The 19,115-nt window shown below is 36.3% G+C and overlaps 1 protein-coding gene across 3 annotated transcripts in view; it reads right to left on the reverse strand.

The window, feature by feature from the left end:
• LOC137632827 (cubilin-like) overlaps positions 1–19,115 on the reverse strand; it is a 135,070-nt gene that overhangs the window by 83,687 nt on the left and 32,268 nt on the right. For all 3 annotated transcript variants that reach the window (XM_068364926.1, XM_068364925.1, XM_068364924.1), the window contains exon 2: positions 13,777–14,090. The gene's annotated coding sequence lies outside the window, so the exon portion shown is untranslated. The remainder of the gene's footprint in view (positions 1–13,776; positions 14,091–19,115) is intronic.

Here is a 19,115-nt window from a genome sequence, read left to right on the forward strand (position 1 = left end):
CTTGCCTTGGGTAATGCCATATAGCCTTTGTACTTTGTCTTTCACTGGCTTGGGTTAAAGTTCTCATGCTTGAGGTTACGCTCAGACATACTATTCTGTTTCCTTATTTCCTTTCCTCACTACTATTTTCCTTGTTGGAGCCCTTGGGCATATAGAATCCTACTTTACCAGCCAGGGTTGTAGCTTAGCTAGTAATAATATGAAATTTATGATAATGGACCGGAACTTTTTGTCCAGTAAACTAAGATGAGAGTCAGCAGCTGAAGACCACACAGGAGAACAAAACTCGAAACAAGTTAGAGTGAAAGAATTAAAACATTTCCTCAGGATAGATTCATCGCCGAAAATCTTGAAAGACTTTCTCAACAAGCCATTTTTTTTTTTTTTGCAATTAAAGAAGAGACGGTCCGAATATGTTTCTCAAAAGTAGATTTACAATCAAGCATCATACTATCATTTTAAATGAATTTTGAGTAGCATATAGGTAGAGACATTGTCAATGCAAAGACTGGATGTTGAGGACATATATATATATATATATATATATATATATATATATATATATATATATATATATATATATATATATATATATAGAGAGAGAGAGAGAGAGAGAGAGAGAGAGAGAGAGAGAGAGAGAGAGGGAGAGATTTCTTTCCGGTCACGCTCAGCTCTCCCTGTCCCTCAGATAGGTTGGGAGAGGTTATAGTGTGTGTCATATCTATCTAAATATTTAGCCGTCATTCATTTTTGATGGGTCATGTACACTATAGTCAATTTCTTTAAGCTCGGAAAAGTTTCCTAATTGCTGATTGGTCGGAAGTATTTTTATCCGACCAATCAGCTACCAGGAAAAGCTACCAGGAAACTTTTCCGAGCTAAAAGGGCACCCCCGCGAGTCGGTACATATCTGACTCACTAAAAAAAATTGATTATAGTGTGTATATGTATATGTGTGTGTGAGAGAGAGAGAGAGAGAGAGCAAATACCCGAGAACCAACTGACACGTCCCAGAAATATGTCTAAGGCTGAAAGGCGAGCTGGAGGAGGAGGAGGAGGAGTTGCCGAGCCGAGATCTTCCCATTTCGCTGCCTCGAGACAAGTTGAAATAAATTTCCCATTGGCTGTTATTTTTTTTTTCCTAGGTTCCTTTCGTTCTTCTTCTTCTTCTTCTTCAGTAGGAATCTAGGTGGAAGTTTTACCCCCCGAGACAATTTGAACCCTTGACTCGCCCATACCGAGCATTTTAGGTCTAGGTGTACCTAGACCGAGTGTGGAGAGAAACGAGAGAAATAAATTGGGAATTCAGAGCATATTTCGTGTAGCTTGTGAACGTTGATTTCCGAAACTCCGTGGAAAAAGCATAGGACCTTTCACCCTGGCTTTCCCCCGCAGGCCGAGAGAGAGAGAGAGAGAGAGAGAGAGAGAGAGAGAGAGAGAGAGAGAGAGAGAGAGAGAGCGGAGGCAGGGAAATCAATAGCCACCGACCCTGGCATATCTCGCACCAGCTCCCTCTCTCTCTCTCTCTCTCTCTCTCTCTCTCTCTCTCTCTCTCTCTCTCTCTCTCTCTCCACTTGCATATGCTGTGATGTACCCTATTTCATTGTACAATCGTGCTTTTATTTCTAACGTAGCGCTGACGTCAGTCACGCACGTGCAGTGGCAGCATCCTTATTTTTTTCATCCAGACACTGCCTCCATAAACCGGATCAACGCTTTTTTCTGCTCAGCTGTTGTTTTTCGAGTAGGCTTTAATCTTATCTTTAATTTTTCATCTCTGTCTCTCTCCCATTTACACTAATACACTTGCATATATATATATATATATATATATATATATATATATATATATATATATATATATATGCAAGTGTATTTATGTAAATTACCAGTCCACTGCAGAACGAAGGCCTCATATAAAGTCCTTCCATTTACGTCTGTTTATGGTCTTTCAATGCCAGTTCACAACAGCAAACTTTCTTAGTTGGTCAATCCATTGTCTTCTCTTCCTTCCCCTGCTTCTTTTACAATTTCTAGAGACCCATTCTGTTATTCTTTAACTTCTATCTATTATCTATCATTCTCATTAAATGTCCTGCCCATGTCCATTTCATTTCCTTACCTGTTGTTAGAATACACGTATTCTCTGCTTTGGTTTGCTCTTTTATCCATACTGCTTTTTTTTTCTCTTAGTGTTATTTCCATCATTATTTTTTCCATAGCTCTTTGAGTCGTAACTAGATTATGTTCAAAGGCTTTAGTAAGGCTCCCAGTTTCTGATGCCTAAGTTAAATCTGGTAGGACGACCCTGTTAAATATTTTTCTTTTCAGAGGAAGTGACATTTTAACTTTCATAATCTCATTTTTTTTTTTTTGTCAACAGTTCTCCATTCTATGCTTATCCTTTTGATTTTTGTCTCGTATCCTGGGTCAACACTTACTGTCCGTCCTAAATACATACAGTATATTCGTTAACAATCTCTAAAGGTTCTTCCATAACTCTTATTTGTCATTATTATTGAAAATTATCTTAGCTTTACTTATATTATTTTTCAGTCCTACATTTCTGCTTTATTCACACACTCATATATGTACAAATTTATATATATATATATATATATATATATATATATATATATATATATATATATATATATATATATATATGTGTGTGTGTGTGTGTGTGTGTGTGTGTGTGTGTGTGTATGTTTGGATGGAAGGACTCTGGGGACTGGTACAATACATGAACATACGCGATGTCAGGCAGGGCAGCCGATCACGACTTCGGTCGACCCCTAAGCCAAAGCAAAGTCCTTCAAAAGAAGGCAACCGTGCATACCCCATGTAAATTGTAAAAAAAACTCGATAATAGAGGAAAAAGAATATATATATATATATATATATATATATATATATATATATATATATATATATATATATATATATATATAGTCTATACTGTAGCCTATATCCCTCTCTGAGTGGGAATACCTTAACGTGGTAGAAGGGTTTATGTATTGTCATAATCGGTAAAGCTGTACTAGTCAGGGCCACCCACACTAGATTGGTTTGCTGTGAGCAATCAGACGAAAATATCCCACCATCACCAATCTGCACTTCCAGGATATTATGGCCCATTAATTACCACTTTCTCGGTCTCCTTAACTTTCTTTCATGCATAATTTCCACCGTTTTTTCATCCCTCGATCTCTCCTTGTGTACAAACCGCCTAATGCAGTGATCCATTTTTCACTCGTGCTTAATGAGTAGCTGCAATACTTCCAGAAGTTTTGTTCCAGCTGTGACCAGATTTTGGAATGACCTTACAAATTTGGTGGTTGAATTTGTGGGAGTTTAGTTCAAAATTGTTGAACAAGTTAAGATGAGTGTCATTCTGTAGTTTGTGTATGGCTTTTTATTCAATTTTATTGCTAAACTTTATTTATTTATTTCATTGATTGTCATTCTTGGTTTATTCGGACAATTTCTTTTCCTTTTCTGTGTTTGGCTGCTATCTCTGTTATAGCCCATGGACTATACCATTCTGCTTTTTTGAATAAGGTTTCTCTTTTGTACTCCTTTGACTATACCATTCTGCTTTTTTTAATAAGGTTTCTCTGTTATAGCCCTTGGACTATACCATTCTGCTTTTTTGAATAAGGTTTCTCTGTTATAGCCCTTGGACTACACCATTCTGCTTTAAAGGTTTCTCTGTTGTAGCCCTTGGACTATACCATTCTGCTTTTTTGAATAAGGTTTCTCTTTTGTACCCCTTGGACTATACCATTCTGCTTTTTTTAATAAGGTTTCTCTATTGTAGCCCTTGGACTATACTATTCTGTTTTTTTGAATAAGGTTTCTCTATTGTAGCCCTTGGATTATACCATTCTGCCTTTTTATATAAGATTTCTCGGTTGTAGCCCTTAACTATACCATTCTGCCTTTTTAAATAAGGTTTCTCTGTTGTAGCCCTTGGACTATACAATTCTGCTTTTTTAAATAAGGTTTCTCTATTGTAGCCCTTGGACTCTACCATTCTGCTTTTTTGAATAAGGTTTCTCTTTTGTACTCCTTTGACTATACCATTCTCCTTTTTTTAATAAGGTTTCTCTGTTATAGCCCTTGGACTATACCATTCTGCTTTTTTGAATAAGGTTTCTCTGTTATAGCCCTTGGACTACACCATTCTGCTTTAAAGGTTTCTCTGTTGTAGCCCTTGGACTATACCATTCTGCTTTTTTGAATAAGGTTTCTCTTTTGTACCCCTTGGACTATACCATTCTGCTTTTTTGAATAAGGTTTCTCTATTGTAGCCCTTGGACTATACTATTCTGTTTTTTTGAATAAGGTTTCTCTATTGTAGCCCTTGGATTATACCATTCTGCCTTTTTATATAAGATTTCTCGGTTGCAGCCCTTAACTATACCATTCTGCCTTTTTAAATAAGGTTTCTCTGTTGTAGCCGTTGGACTACACCATTCTGCTTTTTTAAATAAGATTTCTCTGTTGTAGCCCTTGGACTCTACCATTCTGCTTTTTTGAATAAGGTTTCTCTGTTGTAGTCCTTGGACTATACAATTCTGCTTTTTTAAATAAGATTTCTCTGTTGTAGCCCTTGGACTATACAATTCTGCTTTTTTTTTTGTTAATAAGGTTTCTCTTTTGTAGCCCTTGGACTATACCATTCTGCTTTATTGAATAAGATTTCTCTATTGTAGCCCTTGGACTATACAATTCTGCTTTTTTAAATAACATTTCTCTTTTGTAGCCCTGGGACTGTACCATTCTGCCTTTTTAGATAAGGTTTCCCATTTGTAGCACTTGGACTATACCATTCTGCTTTTTTAAATAATGTTTCTATGTTGTAGCCCTTGGACTGTACCATTCTGCCTTTTTTATTAAGGTTTCTCTGTCGTAGCCCTTGGACTGTACCATTCTGCCTTTTTGAATAAGGTTTCTCTGTCGTAGCCCTTGGACTGTACCAATCTGCCTTTTTGAATAAGGTTTCTCTGTCGTAGCCCTTGGACTGTACCAATCTGCTTTTTTGAATAAGGTTTCTCTGTCGTAGCCCTTGGACTGTACCAATCTGCCTTTTTGAATAAGGTTTCTCTGTCATAGCCCTTGGACTGTACCAATCTGCCTTTTTGAATAAGGTTTCTCTGTCGTAGCCCTTGGACTGTACCAATCTGCCTTTTTGAATAAGGTTTCTCTGTCGTAGCCCTTGGACTGTACCAATCTGCCTTTTTGAATAAGGTTTCTCTGTCATAGCCCTTGGACTGTACCAATCTGCCTTTTTGAATAAGGTTTCTCTGTCGTAGCCCTTGGACTGTACCAATCTGCCTTTTTGAATAAGGTTTCTCTGTCGTAGCCCTTGGACTGTACCAATCTGCCTTTTTTAATAAGGTTTCTCTGTCGTAGCCCTTGGACTGTACCATTCTGCCTTTTTGAATAAGGTTTCTCTGTCGTAGCCCTTGTACTATACCATTCTGCTTGTAAATAAGGTTTTTCTGTTGTAGCCCTAGGACTATACCATTCTGCTTTTTCGAATAAGGTTTTACCCTGGCTAGTAATAACAATAACGATAATTGTTCTAAGCCATCAGAGCTCCCATCTACATGGGCATTCATAATCCCCAGCCCCCAGGTAACATGTTGACCGAATGCCCCACATATAGTAGTGAGAGAAATAGATATCTGTTTGAGGCTCGAGGTGAAGATGGCAGGTTTTTCCTTGCCAAGATTCTTGGACAGGATGTGTTTTACCATCCTAGTGGTATTTTTAGCTTTATTTCAAAAGCAGGTGTTCTGAAAGATATTTAACTTTTAAAATGACATCTTTACTTTTATGGTTTTACTTGAATATTGTTTTTTTTATATTTACAATAAACGATATCGGCGTCAATGACCTTAGATGTCAGGATGCCAGAAAACCTCAAATCAATCAATCAATCAATCCCCAAGTAACATAAATAGTTCGCCCCTGGGAACTCTTTCTAAATAGTCTTCTAGTTTCCCTCTGAATTCAGCTTTCTCCTCTTAACTACACCATTGTTTAGGGGAGTATGCCAAGATGACATTATTATTATTATTACTGTCCAAGCTACAACCCTAGTTGGAAAAGCAAAGTGCTATAAGCCCAGGGGCTCCAACAGGGAAAAATAGCCCAGTGAGGAAAGAAAATAAGGAAATAAATAAATGAAGAGAATAAATTAACAATAAATCAATCTAAAAAAAAAAGTAAACGTCAAAACAGATATGTCATATATAAACTATTAACAACGTCAAAAACAAATATGTCATATATAAACTATAAAAAGACTCATGTCCGCCTGGTCAACAAAAAAGCATTTGCTCTAACTTTGAACTTTTGAAGTTCTACTGATTCAACTACCCGATTAGGAAGATCATTCCACAACTTGGTAACATCTGGAATAAAACTTCTAGAGTACTGCGTAGTATTGAGCCTCATGATGGAGAAGGCCTGGCTATTAGAATTAACTGCCTGTCTAGTATTACGAACAGGATGGAATTGTCCAGGGAGATCTGAATGTAAAGGATGGTCAAAGTTATGAAAAATCTTATGCAACATGCATAATGAACTGATTGAACGACGGTGCCAGAGATTAATATCTAGATCAGGAATAAGAAATTTAATAGACCGTAAGTTTCTGTCCAACAAATTAAGATGAGAATCAGCAGCTGAAGACCAGACAGGAGAACAATACTCAAAACAAGGTAGAATGAAAGAATTAAAACACTTCTTCAGAATAGATTGATCACCGAAAATCTTAAAAGACTTTCTCAATAAGCCAATTTTTTTGTGCAATTGAAGAAGACACAGACCTTATATGTTTCTCAAAAGTAAATTTGCTGTCGAGAATCACACCTAAAATTTTGAAAGAGTCATACAAATTTAAAGAAACATTATCAATACTGATAATGTTGAGGAGCCACCGTCCTTCACTTACTTACAATCATACTTTGAGTTTTGTTAGGATTCAACTTCATACCCCATAATTTGCACCATGCACTAATTTTAGCGAAATCTCTATTAAGGGATTCACCAACCCCAGATCTACATTCAGGGGATGGAATTGATGCAAAGAGAGTAGCATCATCTGCATATGCAACAAGCTTGTTTTCTAGGCCAAACCACATGTCATGTGTATATAGTATGAAAAGTAATGGGCCAAGAACACTATCCTGTGGAACACCGGATATCACATCCCTACACTCACTATGGTGCCCGTCAGCAACAACTCTTTGAGATCTATTACTTAAAAAATCAATAATAATGCTAAGAAACGACCCACCCACTCCCAACTGTTTCAGTTTGAAAACAAGGGCCTCATGATTAACACGGTCAAAGGCAGCACTAAAATCAAGGCCAATCATACGAACTTCCCGACCACAATCAAGGGATTTCTGTACAGCATTGGAGATTGTAAGAAGGGCATCACATGCTCCAAGGCCTTTACGAAAACCAAATTGCAAACTAGGGAGTTGATGATTACCTTCAGCAAACTTATTAAGACGTTTTGCCAGAAGACGTTCAAAAACTTTAGATAATATGGTAGTTATGGAAATTGGGCGGTAATCAGTGGGACTTGAGCTACCACAAACACATTTACATAGAGGAGTATCATTACCAATTCTCCAACAAGTGCTAAAAGCTCCTCTTCTTGCTAACTTGCGCAAAATAACAGATAACTTTGTGGCTGAGAAATCTGCTGTCTTTATGAAAAACAAAGGAAAAATACCATTTGGGTCTACACCTCCTTAAGCATCAAGGTCCAACAACAGAGCTTTAATCTCACAAGATCGAAAAGCTAAACTAGTTAGTTTAGCCTCAGGAAAACAGGAATGAGGCAGTTCAAGTTTTTCATTACTCTGTTTACTGTCAAAAACATCAGCCAAAAGGGTTGCCTTTTCCTTTGGACAGTGAGTGACTGAGCCATCTGGTTAAGGAGGAACTGTTGCATCTACACCAAAGAGTGCAGATTTAAGGGTAGACCACCATTTATGTTCCTCAGTTGTACCAGAAAGGGTTTCTTTTATGGTTAAATTGTACTCCTTTTCAGTTGAGGCATAAACTCTCTGAGCAAAAGCTCGAAGTTGAGTATAGTTGTTCCAGGTCAAATCTGATCTGTTACCCTTCCAAAGGTGATAGGCCTCCTGCTTCTCCAAATAAGCACGTCTACAATCATCATTGAACCGCGGTTTGTCCTTCACTCGGTACCTTAGCACACGAGAAGGGATACGCCTATCAATTATGTTGACTAGATTCTCATTCAAAGGGACATACTTTTATCTCTCTCTAACTTCAAGCTGGACTTATATGACATTATCCTACAAACCCAATTTCTTATTGTATCATCCACTGTGCCGCAAACTTTACCTCCTTGCCATGCTTCTTGCCTTTTCCCGCTTCCAGTTAGTGTACGCTACCCGTCAAAAATGACATCTAAATATTTAGACAGTTTTGCGCACAGGCACAGATTCCTAACTATAACAGGACATCTATGGTTTCAGAGTGTACCTCTATGGGTACCTTCTCTCACCAGGGTATGACTACTCCTTTCCCTCCTGTCTGAAGGACGGGGAGAGACTGAGTAGTTATAAGTCTGGCGATGCTGCTCTTTGCACTCCCCAAGCGAGATTAGTTCACCAAACGTTCAGTTTGGATTTTGGCTCCAGAAGGGAGTTGAAGAGTTAGAAGACCAGGCCTACATGGCCGAGGACTATGAAGCGCGAAGTAGATGAATGGAGAAGTAATCAATTAAAAGCTCAAGATAGAGACGACTGCTGAAATCTACCGAGACCTTTTGCGTCAATAGACATAGGAGGAGATGATGATGATGATGATGATATATATATATATATATATATATATATATATATATGTATATATATATATATATATATAAATATATATATATGTATATATATATATATATATATATATATATATATATATATATATATCAACTGTTTAATAGACTGGACGGTAGCTTCTGTCACAGTCAATAGAGATCTATTGCATTTGAAATACCCTGCTTGAGGGTACTCTCGGACACACTAAATTTAATGTCTCTTCTTCTTGTCTTGTTAAAGTTTTCATAATTTACACATGAAATATTTGTTTTAATATTGTTACTATTCTTAAAATATTTCATTTCTCCTTCTTTCATTTCCTCACTGGGCTATTTTCCCGGTTGTGATCCCTGAGCTTATAGCATCCTGCTTTTCCAACTATGGTTGTAGCTAAGCAAGTAATAATAATAATAATAATAATAATAATAAATACGCCTTAAGGCCTATGATGATGAAGAGATGAGGGCTGATTTTGCAGCGGATATGAGATGGGCTCTGACCCAGATGTGAGGAATGAATTAACTAAACCTTAAGCCATGGGTTTTTAAAATGCGTGAATTTTACCAGATCTGCAGGACGAGAGATGGAGTCCCGTTCAAACTTAATGGTTTCTTGTAGTGTCTATAACCTCACCATTCTTGTGAGCTACGGATGGATGGTTTTGGAGGAACCTATAGGCCTACCTGGTGAGTCATCGGCAGCTATTGCCTGACCCTCCCTGGTCCTAGCTTGGGTGGAGAGTGGCTTGGGCGCTGATCATTATATATATATATATATATATATATATATATATACATATATATACATATATGTATGTATATATATATATATATATATATATATATATATATATATGGCTTTGGCGCTGATCATATATATATATATATACACACACACACACACACATATATATATATATATATATTTATATATATATATATATATATATGTGTGTGTGTGTGTGTGTGTGTGTGTGTGTGTGTTTAGTTTAGTCTCTAGGGCATTGTTCTGTTTCTTGGAAATTGTCACAGTCCCTCCTCCCCTCTGCCATTCATGAGTTACCTTTAAACCTTCAAGTCATACTTCATAGGGGGCGGGTAGGTAGATGTCATGCCGTCAATGACGTCACGTGGCACACTTCAGTCACATCAGTTCGACCCCTAGTTCTACCCACTTATTATCCTTCTACTTTATCTCGGCGTCAATGACCTTAGATGTCAGAATGCCAGAAAACTTCAAATCAATCAGTCAATCAACTTAACCTCCGTTCCAGATTTCTTCCAACTTGTTAACTTTCACTTCCTGTATTATATCATTGTTATTATTACTTGTTAAGCTACAACCCTAGTTAGAAAAGCAGGATGCTATAAGCCCAAGGGCTACAACAGGGAAATAGCCTAGTGAGGAAAGGAAATAAAGAAAAACTACAAGAAGTTTAAGAACAATAATAACATTAATATAAATCTTTCATATATAAACTAAAAACTGAATTAAAAAAGAGGAAGAGAAACCAGATAGAATAATTTGTCCGAGTGTACTCTCAAGCAAAAGTTCTTTAAACCAAGGCAGTGGAAAACCATGGTACAGAGGCTATGGCACTACCCAAGACTAGAGAACAATGGTTTGATTTTAGAGTGTCCTTCTCCTAGAAGAGCTGCTTTCCATAGCTAAAGAGTCTCTTCTACCCTTACCAAGAGGAAAATAGCCACTGAACAATTGCAGTAGTTAACCTCTTGAGCGAAGAAGAATTGTTTGGTAATTTCAGGGTTGTCAAGTGTATGAGGAAAGAGATGTGTAACAACTGTAACCCCCCTGAAGGTAGTACCTCTGAACTGAATGACCTCCCCAATCCCAGCGCCTGGCTACACTTTCGAAATCCATAAATTCCTATCCATCTCAGATCAATACTTGTCCTTATCTAAATGTCATATTTCAGTCGAAAAATGACATGTTAGATCGGTTCCTTCTTCGTTTTCCTTCCAGAGTAGGTCTTCAGTCCTCCCTACTCCCTCCCCACCTTTAATCCACTCCCCCCTCCTATGTGTTTAACCCCCCCCCCTCCTACGGTTTTAACCCCCCCCCCTCCATAAATAACATAACTCCATTCCCATCTCATCCCATCAATCTGCTGACTCAGCATCTGTCTCTCGTCTATCGTATCAACTTGGATCTAAGTTCGCCTCGAATTGTTCTATAAATATCTTATTTTAATTGTTCATTACTTCTCTTGTAGTTTATTTGTTTCCTTATTTCCTTTCCCTACGACTATTTTTTTCCTGTTGGGGCCCTTTAGCTTATAGCTTCCTGCTTTTTCCTACTAGGGTTGTAGCTTAGCTAATAATAATAATAATAATAATAATAATAATAATAATAATAATAATAATCTGGTAGGTTCAAAACTCGCAATTAGAATTATCTATTTCGTATTTTTCTTACAAAATATCTTTTAGAAATTCTTGTTGCTATTTTTTTTTTTACTTTGGAAACATTGCAGAAATTTAACTGTTTTTTTTTTTCGTTTATTTAAATAATCAGTCTGAATACTTACTTGAATGATAAGATGGAACTAGCCTTTGAGATACCTTGAGGTTATTGAAAGTATAATTTATAGAATCCAGTTTAGAAATAGTCATCTAAAAAAATTGCCAAAAGGTTTTTTGAGACTGAATTTGTCGAATGAGGGTACACTCGGGCACACTGTTCTATCTAGTTTCTCTTCCTCTTGTTTTGTTAAAGTTTTTATAGTTTATATAGGAAATATTTATTCTAATGTTGTTACTATTCTTAAAATATTTTATTTTTCCTTATTTCTTTTCCTCACTGGGCTATTTTCCCTATTGGGGCCCCTGGGCTTATAGTATCCCGATTTTCCAACTAGGGTTGTAGCTTAGCATTTAATGATAATAATAATAATAATAATAATAATAATAATAATAATAATAATAATAACTTATTTCATAGTGTTCTGTTACCTAAACTTATGACATTCACTATTTGTAGAGTTCTATTAAAATAACTTATGGACAAAACTATCCATTACTGAATTTGCACAAGTCTCCTTGTAAAATCTATAGAATGTTTGTCGTTTATTAAATTTGCGGAATTCTCTTAAAGAAGCATTGATACAGGATTTTTATAGGCTTCATTTAAGAGAAGTGTAAAGATTTTGTGATATCTGAATTGGCACCTTAAAAATCGGTCGTTTAAACTTGAAGATGAGTCATTAGATACGTAGATGAGGTTTAATGTAGGGTAGCTATCAACAAATATTGTGTAAATGGCAAGATTTTATATGAATATGAAAACGTTTACAAAACAAGGAATTCCGAAGGGGAACAGGAAGAAATCATTGAAAATAATCAGGCGACTTTTAACACCATTTTTACTTTGTACAAATGATATGTTTCAGTTTGCTTACTATGAAGAATTCTTGATGTTATGGAGACTTTTCTCGATTATTTCATTTAAGTAAGGTTGTATTTGTTCATTAGCCTGCAGTTTTGAACTTTCTCATAGTCTGCAGTGCTGTGCAAAGCTCTCTAAATTAATATCATATGGTTGGTTTTTTAATTCTGTGCAGTTTTTGATCGTTAGATCAATGTTTTCAAACTTTAAACAGACATGAGTTGGTGTGTAATTTCCTATTATAATCATTGATATTTTGACCAGTACATTGTAAAGAGTAAGAGGTTGATGGACACCGCACTGACTACAGGAATATGATATTTGGTGTTCCTCAGGGTAGAGTTCTTTGCCGTGTAGGCCTACTCTCCATAATTCATAAGGTTTGTAAAGAGAAGTAGTAGATGGACACTTCACTGACTACAGGAATTTTATATTTGGTGTTCCTCAGGGTAGAGTTCTTTGCCGTGTACTCTTCGTAATTCATACGGTTTGTAGTTTGGCCTTGCAAACAATCTTGTTGCTTATGCTGATGATGCTATTCTCTTTCCATCGATATGACTCGGGGATGTGTATCCCTGTCGTTGCTGAATCCCTTGACAAATTGTTGCTTATGTACTAGAACATTAATTATCTCTATCTTTTAAAAATATTTATCTCACAATTGATAGAACCTACGATAGAATCTCTAGATCTTATGTTAAGTGGGACCTATTCAATGTCGATCTTGCAAGATGCAAGTTGATCTCTGTCGATCTTACTCACCTCAAAAAGCCTGTAAAACCGAAAAAGTTTTACATAATGTAAAGGAAATATCTCTTTTTTTCATCTTAAACAAGAAAAACGTAATTTTGAAAGCATCAATCTAATGAGAACAAAAGTCAAATATGAACCTTTTGTAATATTTAGCAATTGCAACCTAATTGTATAGAAATGAAATGGATTTTTTAATTGATATGAAATAATTATCAATTTGTAAAGATAATATTGGGAAATTCAAATTTCTTATGCAAGGAGTAAGGGACATTAAAAACATGGAAATTTCGTATTTAAATTTAATGAGAAATGTAAATGAAATTTCTTTAAACATAGAACTATCTTTAAAGAGAGATGGGAATGAAATTTCTGTAAACAGAAATGGAAAATGTATTCACTTTAATTCAAAATCAATATGAACAGATAAGGATAAAACAGGAGAAATTTCTAATTCAATTTGCATTTAAAAACATCTTCCGGCATAAAAACAATGAAAATAGCATAAGTGAAACAACATTCTTATTTATTCTGCATCCTTATCTTCTACCAGACTGTAGCCGCCGCAAAAATTCCAGGCGAAATAAGCCCCACCCCATAATGACATTATAGCCAATCACGTTGCAACATATCCCCTCACAAATTTAAGCTATTAACGCGGGGCACAACATGATTGGCTATTACGTCATCACAGGGCGGAGCTTATTTCGCCCCGATTCTCCGCGGCGACTTTTATATCTATCCTTACCTAGGCTAGGTGTCTCGTCATGATGAAAGGTTGTCTTGCGAATTTGGTAGGAGGAAGTGCGGGGAAATCGGCCGTTCTGGGAGAGTCCTACCGAAGGCGCAGCAGACGAACTATGAGTGCTATAGGTTAATGCAGGAAGCTCTACGTAGGGGCCTATCTGAAGACTAAAAAAAAAAAAAGAGAAAAAAAAAACTTTCTCGCTCCAGGGGTTGGGTGACGAGGTTAACCGAATTCACTACTATCCATCACCTATCCTCGTCTGTTTCAAGTCTTTGAGTGGTCACTAAGGGTTGTAAGTGATGGCAAGGTTTCTCCTTAAAAAAAAGGGAAGAAATTTACAGATTTAAAAATGGATTGAACATAGTTTTCAGAGGTATTTCAACTTCACAGCAAATATAAAGGAGGCGCTTTCACTCTTCTTAAGTTTAGCACCTTAATTAGAGTCCGTATATTGTATTTTAGATTCCCAACAGTAGTGCGTTCCAGTTCTTAAGATGTGTATTCCCGTCGTAAACGTTTTATTATTAAAAAAAAAAAAAAAAAAAAAAAAAACGCATCCTGGATACTTTATTTCTCTCTTTGCTATTCAATTTATTACAATGCGTGTAAATGTACCTAAAATGGGCTTTTCGGTAATATCAATTCTAATATTATAAACTTTATTTGAATGCACGCTATTCTATCTTATTTCTATTCCTCTTTTTTTTTTTTTTTTACTTTTTATAGTTTATATATGGAAAATTTATTTTAACGTTGTTACGGATATGAAAATGTTTTATTTTAATTGTTTATCACTTCTCTTGTGGTTTATTTTCTTTCTTTATTTCCTTTCCTCATTGGGCTATTTTTCCTTGCTGGAGCCCCTGGGCTTTTAAAGCATCCTGCTTTTCCAACTATACTAAATATTTTTTGATGAGGCACATTCGCAGTGACTCGCAGCGGTGCCCTTTTAGCTCGGAAACGTTTCCTGCTATCTGATTGGTTAGAGTTATCTTCTCTAACCAATCAGCGAGCAGGAAACTTCTCCGAGCTAAAAGGGCACCCCTGCGAGTCGGTGCGAATCTGCCTCACTAAAAAGAGTTGACGATAGTGTTGTAGATTAGCTAGTAATGATAATAATAATCTGAAGCTATGAGAACTGTCTTGTTTTTTTCATTTGTTAATGTTTATGTTATCTAATTATAAATACGTGCAGTACCCAGAAATCACTTTAATTACTAATGTTTACAATTATATATTCCATTTAACGTCACATACCTCCCCCATACTTAAAAACTTTCCTCTTATTACCTATATTTATAACCTTTCCTCATATTACTCATATTTAAAGACTTTCCTCATTACCCATATTTTAAAAAATTCACCCTATTTACCCATATTTAAATGCTCTCCTAATATTTACCAACATTTAAAAACTTTCCTCATATTTACCCATACTTGTATACTTCCCTCATATTTACCCATATTTAAATATTTTCTTCATATTTACTCATGATTTAAAACTTTCCTAGTATTTACCCATATTTAGAAACTTTCATGATATTACCCATATTTAAATATTTTCTTCATGTTTACTCATGATTTAAAACTTTCCTAATATTTACCCATATTTAGAAACTTTCCTATTACCCATATTTAGAAACTTCTCTAATATTTACCCATATTTCAAAACTTTCCTCATATGTACCCATACTTATATATTTTCCTCATATTTACACATATTTGAAAACTTTCCTCATATTTACCCATATTAAAAAACTTTCCTAATATTTACCCATATTTAAAAACTTTCCTCATATTACCCATAATTAAAAACTTTAATAATATTTACCCATATTTGAAAATTTTCCTCATATTTACCCATATTTAAATGCTTTCCTCATATTTACCTATACTTAAAAATTTCCTCATATTTACCCATACTTAAACTCTCCTTATGTTTACCCATAATTAGAAACTGCCTTCTCTTTCCCCTAACAAAGATTTTCAGCTTTTCACCACCCTATGCAAGTTCACCACCCTATGCAAGTTTTCCCCACTTTCTCCGGATAACGCTTTAGATTAGTTAAGGTAAAGTAAAAATCTACACCTGTCAAGAACTAAAAAAAGCAAGATGAAGGAAATATGAAAATGATAGACGTGTCTCTCTAGAAAAAAAAATTGCTTTCATAGTCAGGAAAAAAAAAAATCACTGAAATTTCCAATCCAAGGTTGTAAAGGTTTAAATGCAATTCTTCTTCACCCAAGGGGTTAACTACTGCTACTGGCTACTTTCCTCCTGGTAAGGGTAGAAGAGACTCTTTAGCTATGGTAAGCAGCTCTTCTAGGAGGACACTCCAAAATCAAACCATTGTTCTCTATTCTTGGGTAGTGCCATAACCTCTGTACCATGGTCTCACGCTGCTTTGGGTTAGAGTTCTCTTGTTTGATGGTACACTCGTGCACACTTTTCTATCTTATTTCTCTTCCGTTTGTTTTGTTAGTTTTTATAGTTTAAATAGGAAATATTTATTTTAATATTGTTACTATTCTTAAAATATTTTATTTTTCCTTATTTCCTTTCCACACTGGGCTATTTTCCCCCTTGGGGCCCCTGGGCTTTTAGCATCCTGCTTTTCCAACTAGGGTTGTAGCTTAGCATTTAATAATAATAATAATAATAATAATAATAATAATAATAATAATAATCATGGATGGCAGAGGCCAGGGACAGTGACATTGCCCTAGCAAGCTGGGCAATACCCTAGAGACTAACCATACATACATATGATCAACGTCCAACCCCCCTCTCCACCCAAGCTAGGATCAGGGAGTGCTAGGCAATGGCTTCTGATAACTCAGCAGGTAGACCTATAGGTTCCCCTAAACCTCCCATACTTAGCTCACAAGGATAGTAAGGTTGCAGACACTAAAGAAACTAACGAGTTTGAGCAGGACTCGAACCCCAGTCTGGCGATCACCAAGCAGGGACGTTTCCAATAAGCCACAACAACCCTATTTCCAAAAAATAAAAGAATGAGTGGCGTGACAGGTGTCACGAGGACGGAGTCTCCCCTTCTGGCTTAAAGGATCAGTGACCAAAATAGTATCCACAGAAAATAGAAAGAGGAATTTATCTTTCAGAAGGATAATAATCAAGAAATTAGTTGTTATTATTATTATTATCATTATTATTATTATTACTTACTAAGCTACAACCCTAGTTGGAAAAGCACGATGCTATAAGCCCAGGGGCTCCAACAGGGAAAATAGCCCTGTGAGGAAAGGAAACAAGGTAAAATAAAATATTTTAAGAATAGTAACAACATTGATATAAATATTTCTTATGTAAACTATAAAAACTTTAACAAAACAAGTGGAAGAGAAATAAGATAGAATTGTGTGCCCGACTGTACCCTCAATCAAGAGAACTCTAACCCAAAACAGTGGAAGACCAGGGCACAGAGGCTATGGCACTACGCAAGACTAGAGAACAATGGTTTGATTATGGAGTGTCCTTCTCCTGGAAGGGCTGCTTACCATAGCTAAAGAGTCTCTTCTACCCTTACCAAGAGGAAAGTAGCCATTGAACAATTAAAGTGTAGTAGTTAACCCCTTGAGAGAAGAAGAAATGTTAAGGACAATCAAATGGTGAATGCTACTGTTCCACCAATAAAGCTGTTTTATATTTGCACAATACTTATACAATCACTCACATACAGCGGTCTCATGTATTGAGCTTTATTGTTGACTAGTTTACGCAGCCCGGCAAAAATTAGGGTTAAATGTTTAGATAGATATGCACAAACACGCACACAAACAGAATCAACCCTTCCCCTTTCCTAACTACCTCTCGGGTTATCCATTCGCACTAGGGTATGGCTACTCTCTCCCCTTACCCGAGGAGCGGGGAGAGACTGTTTAGTTATGTTTGTAATACAGCTCAGCGTGACAGGCAAGAAATATATATATATATATATATATATATATATATATATATATATATATATTTATATGTATATATATACCGGTATATATACATATATATATATATATATATATATATATATATATATATATATGTATATATATATATATATCATATATATACATATACCGTTATATATATGTATATATATATATGTATATATATACCGGTAAATATATATACATATATATATGTATATATATTTATATTTATATATATATATATATATATATATATATATATATATATATATATATATGTGTGTGTATATATATACGCTTGCTGTTTTAAATTGATCCCTGTCCCGATATATATTAGTCCTTCATGTGTTGATGGTAATCAAATAAAGCGCGTGAACCTATGCGAATCAGTTTATATTTGATTAATTGCTTATTAGAATGTCAATCTCATTTATTTGGTCCAAATTTAACGACCAGTTAAATTTGGATAATAAAAGCAATGAGTGTCATACTCACGAGGCCCATTAATATTCATCAAGTTTATGTGAAGGATTGAAAGTTTTCATTATGGCAGTCAGAGGTTTTTTCACCATGAATGTTGAAAAGGTTAAAGGTGTCTGGTGTCAGCTCCAGTTTCATCAGAATAGATGCTCACCAGAACGCCAGCCGGGTAAGTCCAACCACCCAATGTGGTGCCCAACCAGAGCAGTTGCCTCCCTAGTAAACAGCTTAAACTCACGGTTTCGGGCAGGGATCGATCTTCTACCATGCGAATGCTAGGCGAGTATGTTACCACTGTCCTAGCCAGGAGGCTAGTACAGTGGTCCTTGCCAGGAGTCTTGTACAGCTTTCCTAGCCAGGAGGCTAGTTTCCTTACTTTGAGGGTTGTGGTGGCCTATTGGGAACGTCCCTGCCTGGTGATCTGCCGGACTTGGATTCGAGTCTCACTAAATCTCGATAGTTTCCTGTAGTGTCTGCAAACTCACAAGCCTTTTGAGCTATGGAGAGTTGGGGGGGGAACGCTGTTTTGGGGAGACTATAGCTCTGGCCCTCCTTGGTCCTAGCTTGGATGGAGAGGGGGCTTGGGCTTTGATCATATGTAATATGGTCAGGAGGCTTGTACAGTGGTCCTAGCCAGGAGGCTAGTACAGTGGTCCTTGCCAGGAGGCTAGTACAGTGGCCCTTGCCAGGAGGCTAGTACAGTGGTCCTTGCCAGGAGGCTTGTACAGTGGTCCTAGCCAGGAGGCTAGTACAGTGGTCCTTGCCAGTAGGCTTGTACAGTGGTCCTAGCCAGGAGGCTAGTACAGTGGTCCTTGCCAGGAGGCTTGTACAGTGGTCCTAGCCAGGAGGCTAGTACAGGGGTAATGTGTAAAGTGGTAAAGCCTGAAAAACTTAAGTGAAGCATATTCAGG

The sequence above is a fragment of the Palaemon carinicauda genome, chromosome 42 (assembly GCF_036898095.1).
Source record: "Palaemon carinicauda isolate YSFRI2023 chromosome 42, ASM3689809v2, whole genome shotgun sequence".
NCBI classification, from domain to species: domain Eukaryota; kingdom Metazoa; phylum Arthropoda; class Malacostraca; order Decapoda; family Palaemonidae; genus Palaemon; species Palaemon carinicauda.